Genomic DNA, 6,000 nt, shown 5'->3' with positions numbered 1-6,000 from the left:
GATTGGATAACATGTCCCCGTTGTTAAGTGGTGTACACCTGTAATGTCAATAGTGCGTGGTTATAAAAAAAGCACTTTTAATAAATTATGATCTGATTCTTTTAAAATATTTAATATTCAGTTGCTGAGAACAAGCGATGTCTCTGCATTTGGATCAATCTGACTGACAGGGACCCACTATACCATTAAGTTCAATTTAAAGGTCACGCACACAAAATCAACCATGGTTCCTTTTTCTGTTTTTTAATAATGTTTCCAGGATCTGCGTCTAAGACACGGTTATATATAATTAAGTAAGCTGACTGTGCCAGATTCTGTCGTTAGATCAGTTTGCACCTGGAGTACTTCAATAGGGGACTGCATACCCAATTTCTCCACTTGTCTCTTGTCAAAGGTACTTGGTTTTTAACAAACACGAGCAGCTGTGAGCTCCAACCCATGGTTGTGGTGGTGGTGGAAATGCAACCAGGTAGTTTTGTACAAGCATTCATTCTTCAAAGGTGTACCAAAGTCACAGCTGTCTCAAACAGACTCTACAAATAAGCTTCTTACATAAGAAGAAACTACAGTTTATTTCAGATCAACAGACCAGGATCTGAAACCTGGTTGATTTTGCTACCACAGTTTGTGCGATCTGTGGTTTCTCATAATGTCCAATTTCATGGTTGGTAACCTTCAGTCTCAAAAGACTATGGTATAAGCCTACAGCACCCGGTATTCCCAGGTGGTCTCCCATCCAAGTACTAACCAGGCCTGACCCTGCTTAGCTTCCAAGATCAGATGAGATCGGGCATGTGCAGGGTAACAGAATTTCATAAATCATTGATAAACTATAGTCAGGGCCATTGCTCAGATTTAAGATGGCAAAATGGTTGGCAACCTTCAGTCTCGAAAGACTATGGTATAAGGCCCTGGGGTGCTCAAACTTTCAACTTTAGGGATGCTGGACCTTTAACAAGTGTATAGAAGAGAGAATTTCAACAGGTGTAGCTTGTCATCTGTGGGATGACAAGTTGCACCTGCTGCAATTCTTTCTATACACTTGTTAAAGGTCCAGCATCCCTAAAGTTGAAAGTTTGAGCACCCCTGGTATAAGCCTACAGCACCTGGTATTCCCAGGCAGGCCTGCGTCTGCTTAGCTTCCAAGATCAGATGAGATCAGGCAGCTGCATCATAAAAAAGGGAACTATGCTCCTTGTAGACTGAATGTATGTTATCTGACAGCTCCAAACCCACTCCCCCATTGGCATAACCAGTGTTGCACTGATGGATGTCACAAAGCTGACTCTGCTGATGTGTACTGCAGGGCCACTGGTAGGGAGTCAGCAGCAGGCTCCCATGTGCCAACAGACCCATGGACACCAACCGGAGCAGGTAAGCCTGCACAGGGGGTAGGAGGGAGGAACAAAGAAGGGGCCTGATGACCTAAAGAGACCTCTAGAACGATTACTCATTTGCAAATCTTTGTCCAAAGTCCCAGAATTTTTGTGTTTTTTCCTTCCTCGCAAGATGTAACCATCTGTTTTGACAGTCTCTTCCTCCAACAGAGACTTCTACTCTGTCCATTTTCATAAGGTTTTCCCTGCTTGGAGAGTCTTTGGAGAAGTTACTTTTCCTGCCCATCAAGGGGCACCTTTTTGGCTGTGTTTTCTTTATCCCTGGGATCCAAAATTGCTTTGCAGAAAGACACTGTAGCCCAATCTATGTACCAGTAGATTAAGGATGGGTAATTTCCCTCCTTCCTCTAACCCTCATTATCCCACTTTCCCTAATCCATCCTCCCACCCCCCCATCCTCTTTTTTGGAGGAGACTCAGCCCAGCTGGTAGCCTAACTCTCATTTTTCTTTCCCTCCTCATTTAACCTGTGCTTGACCCAACAAAGCTATTTATAAATATCCTTTCACCCACAGCTACTTACCGTAGATACTCGCCTATAGCACGTGAAATTTTTGCCAAGTTATTGGCATCCTTCAGTCTCGGAAGACTAAGGTATCACGCTCTGAATGGTGGTTCTGGAACAGAGTGTCCTCTCCAGTGTGCAAAGCCAGGGTAAAGTAGATATGGAGGATAGACTGTTTCCCATGCAGCAAATCCCCCCTCTCCACATTGCTGAAATGGTCCAATGGAAAGGCAGAGGCCAATACGGTTGGTTCCAGAGGCGTCGCAGGAGTTGTCAGAACGTGACTGTGTTCAGCCATGAACTGCCTCAGGAACTCTGGCTCTGGATTTTGCCTCGAGATTGACTCCTGAAGCCTTTTTCATAACTGGATGTAGCCACAAGGCAGTGGAGGTTTGGGGATCAGAGTTTTCCTTCTCTCGTCCATCTACCCGGTGGCTGGTTAGTCACCAAGTAAACAAGCTCAAATTATCACTTCGCCTTATCTCCGGGTCAATCAGAGGGCAGAGCCTTTCTGAACAGTTTCCTTTCTCAAGGGGCAAGCAGGCACCAAGTTTCTCAAGCAGCAGGCAGGCAAAGCTCCTTAGAAGCAATTTGTTAACCTTTTATTCTCCTTCCTTCTGCTGCAGCCTGGTTCTACTTTGCAAATGCTTGCAAAGCAGGTCTGTTTTTGGAAACACCAGGATGGGACCCTCCTTCCCAGGCTACAATTCAGTGCACTATTACTTAAGAATAATACCCAAGGAAAGCAGTGGGTCTACTTCTGAGTTAAAAGGGTTGCAAATATATGCAGCTGCATCTCTCTGCTGTGAATTGAATTGCACACTCCCAGTTATGTGGTTGTACGCAGAGCTTCTGGCTTAAAACACCAGACACCTTAAAGGTGGATTTGATTCATGGATCTCCTGCAGTGGTTCCCACCCTTTTACACTTGCATATCCCTTAGCAGCCTATTTCCATAAATTGTACCCTTCATATTAGCAAAATGTTTGTAATTAATAATACAAGCCCTCATCTCCTCTATATGAAAGCCCAGACTTCATGTATTCATCACAGTGTTTTCCCTTTTTATCTGTTTGAAGAACAGAAGACTCTGCCTTTGCACTGTTTTGCACTAGAAGTGTGCTGAGAAATTCTGGGTGATTGATCACTTTCCATATTATGTTTCAGCTTTTTTACTGTGCTGGTTTTCAATCACTGGTTCATACATGAATTGATGACCAAAAACTAGCTATTGGTGGGGCTTTCACAGCCAACTAGCTACCTCCCTTCCTGCCTTGCATTATGCCATTCTTTTTCAAGTACCCCTAAAAGGTCCTGTTGAGTGTCCCTGGGAGTACATGAATACCAGGTTGGGAACCACTGTTTTACTGGTATGTAGTTTACAGTGCACTTACTCTGATAGTGGTGGTGGCAATGACAGTTTACAGTGGCACCTACTCCAAAAGGTGGTGAAGACCAGAATTTAAAAAGAATAAAAGTGTATCTTATGATCTTTTACTACGTTTTTAATAAATTAGAGACTACAGTTCTTAGGTAACAATTAGTGGTGGATTATTTTTCAGGATCTGGCCTCGAGTAAAATCAGACAAAACTATAGTCATACACCCCCCCCCCCCAAGTTTAACGCCTGACTTCTCCGAGGGTCATAGAAAATTCCATGATTGTTGGCTCAAAATCTGCCCTCGACTTATCTGTGGGATTGATTTATAGGTGAGTGCCTGCGGTAAATCCCTGTGCAGCTAATCTCACATGTAAACATTGCCTTTTCCTTGTTCATCTATCTCTCTCAGCAAAATATCTCTTGGAAAACTCTGTCTTGTGGTTTCTGTTAGTCTAATTAGAGGCACTTCAGTTTGGGTGCTCTAACTAGTCAATGATTCCTAAATAGCTAGTGATTCCTAAATAGTCAAGCACTGCATTATGACCCATGGATAATGAGGGCTGCCTGTATTGCAAATGTATTTTTTGTGTGCAGGGATGGAGGATTGCATGTGGTCCATGACAATTCCAGTTTTTGCCTCAGTGGTTCACGGTCTCCTTAAGGTTGGGAACCACTGCTCTAAGAGTTTGGTTTTGGCTTTTATGATGATAATCTGTTGTTGTATTACCTACCTACTGCTTCACTTGAGGTTCAAGCTGTTTATCCATCAGTGTTGTCTTATACAGGTGGCAATCTGATCCTCACTTACCTGGAAGCAAGTCCCTTTGACTTTAATGGAGCTTACTTCTGAGTAGACACTCACAGAATCAGGCTCACAATTACCTAATTGCTTAATGAATTGCTGTATTGCCTATTATTGCTTCAGTCAAAGCACTGGCTATTTTAGATACAAGTATGAATGTGTGGAATCAGTGAAAATTGGATTTGCTTTCAGAAGACCATCACTAGGAAAAGGCAGGTCTGTGCATGCTTGGAGAGATGCCAACCAGGCTATGACACGCAAAGAGACTCACAACCACATGAAAGAAGAACTTTCTTTACTTGATAAGGAATAGTTGGGACAATAGGATCTTTTATTATTGGAATGTAGACATGCAAGAAACCTTCTTCTGTGTAAGCCTTTGCAAGAGTTAGCAGATATGGAACTGGGTAAGGGCCAACTAAGGCATGAGACCAGTCAACAAAGTCACTGCCCAATGCTAGAAAAATCTCCATTCCTAATATGACATCAAAAAAACTATTAAACCAGCAAGCAAGAACCAAGTCAGTAAAAAGCCTATCATCAGCAACAGGAAAGCCATGGTGCCCTGCTTCTCAGCCTACTATCAGAACTGCCATCAACTTGAGTTGGCCACTTGAGCAGTATGCAAGAGACAGAAAGCATGAGTATGCTTACAAGGACTATTTAGATTGATCTTATTTTAGATTGCAAGAACAAAAAACATAGGCTTAACTGCTTCACCTTATACCTACTGCTGCACAATTTTCAATAAAATCAATTAACTGATTGGAAAGTGTGGTTTCTATGCTCACCCCTCATCTATTCCTTAGCTGAACCCTTGATAAGAGAGGTGGTGACAATGGCAGGCTTGGGTGAAGGGCACCCAGAATCTGCCACCCTCTTGTCCCCTGCAATCTGCTACTGAGGCAACTCACCTCACCTAATGGATGGGCTGCCCTTGAAGATGACTGTCTTCACCACCAGACCTCATTCAGGTCTCTTTCCAGTAACTAATAGACAGGACCTTCCACCCCACTGAACTACATGTACAGCCATCATCAATTGCAATCACTGTTGAACACTCAGCAGCAGCAGAAGCCTCAATCCATCAAAGGCTGTCCCCAGGAAAAGAAGTTCGTAGAATGCAGAATGTTCTCTGAATATACCTTTCAGCAGACTACATGGAGACTAGGAACTAGTGGGCTCCTGGTAACCAACCACATACAATTACAAAGTAATTAGTTTCTTAACAAGTCCATTAATGTTAATTGCAACTATCTAGAAAATGCTTGTATTAACACAGCCCTAGAAATAAGTCTACACACTGGATGCCTTGACCACAACACTGTATTATTTCAGTCAGAAATGTATTGAATATAATTGCCAGGAAGGCAGACAAGATAGATAATGTTTGCATATCAAAGGCATGTCCAAGTAACTTAGCTCATGTCCAAATGTAACGCTATGGAACCACAAGCCCACTGTGACTAGTGAGAAGCACACTCACCACATCTCAAATACACAGTCCTTCTATTTCCCAGACTGAGAATAAGGGAGTCTGTTTTGCTGGCTTGCAGAAGCAGCCAGATTGGCCAGCCAAGCAGTGCTGTGTCAATGTGTCTGTCCTTGAGCCACTTTCCCATTTTTGTGGCTCAGCTATGCCACAAGAGTCCCCCTGAAACCTGGAGAGGATGAGAAGCGATTGAATTGGAGGCAGCTCCTTTTGTACTTCGAGTCACGGGGGGGGGGGGGGAAGAGGAAAGTGCCTCAAAACAGTGCACATCTGCTCCAATTTTCATGTATATGTATAGACCTTGCAAGCATTAACAGCAGTCTATGCAGAAGCATCAGAAACTTTTTAAAAGTACTTTATTTCAGACATATGAACCTATTTACATTCAGATATTTGGTGCGCCATATTGCCATAGTCTCTCTCT

The 6,000-nt window shown here is 43.1% G+C and overlaps 1 pseudogene; it reads right to left on the bottom strand.

Annotated features, from left to right (window-relative positions):
- Positions 1-699: 699 nt before the first annotated feature.
- On the bottom strand, positions 700-818 carry LOC136654988 (5S ribosomal RNA; annotated as a pseudogene).
- Between the last annotated feature and the right edge of the window lie 5,182 nt (positions 819-6,000).

The sequence above is a fragment of the Tiliqua scincoides genome, chromosome 5 (genome assembly GCF_035046505.1).
Source record: "Tiliqua scincoides isolate rTilSci1 chromosome 5, rTilSci1.hap2, whole genome shotgun sequence".
Taxonomy (NCBI): domain Eukaryota; kingdom Metazoa; phylum Chordata; class Lepidosauria; order Squamata; family Scincidae; genus Tiliqua; species Tiliqua scincoides.
This window is presented reverse-complemented; position numbering and strand designations above follow the sequence as displayed.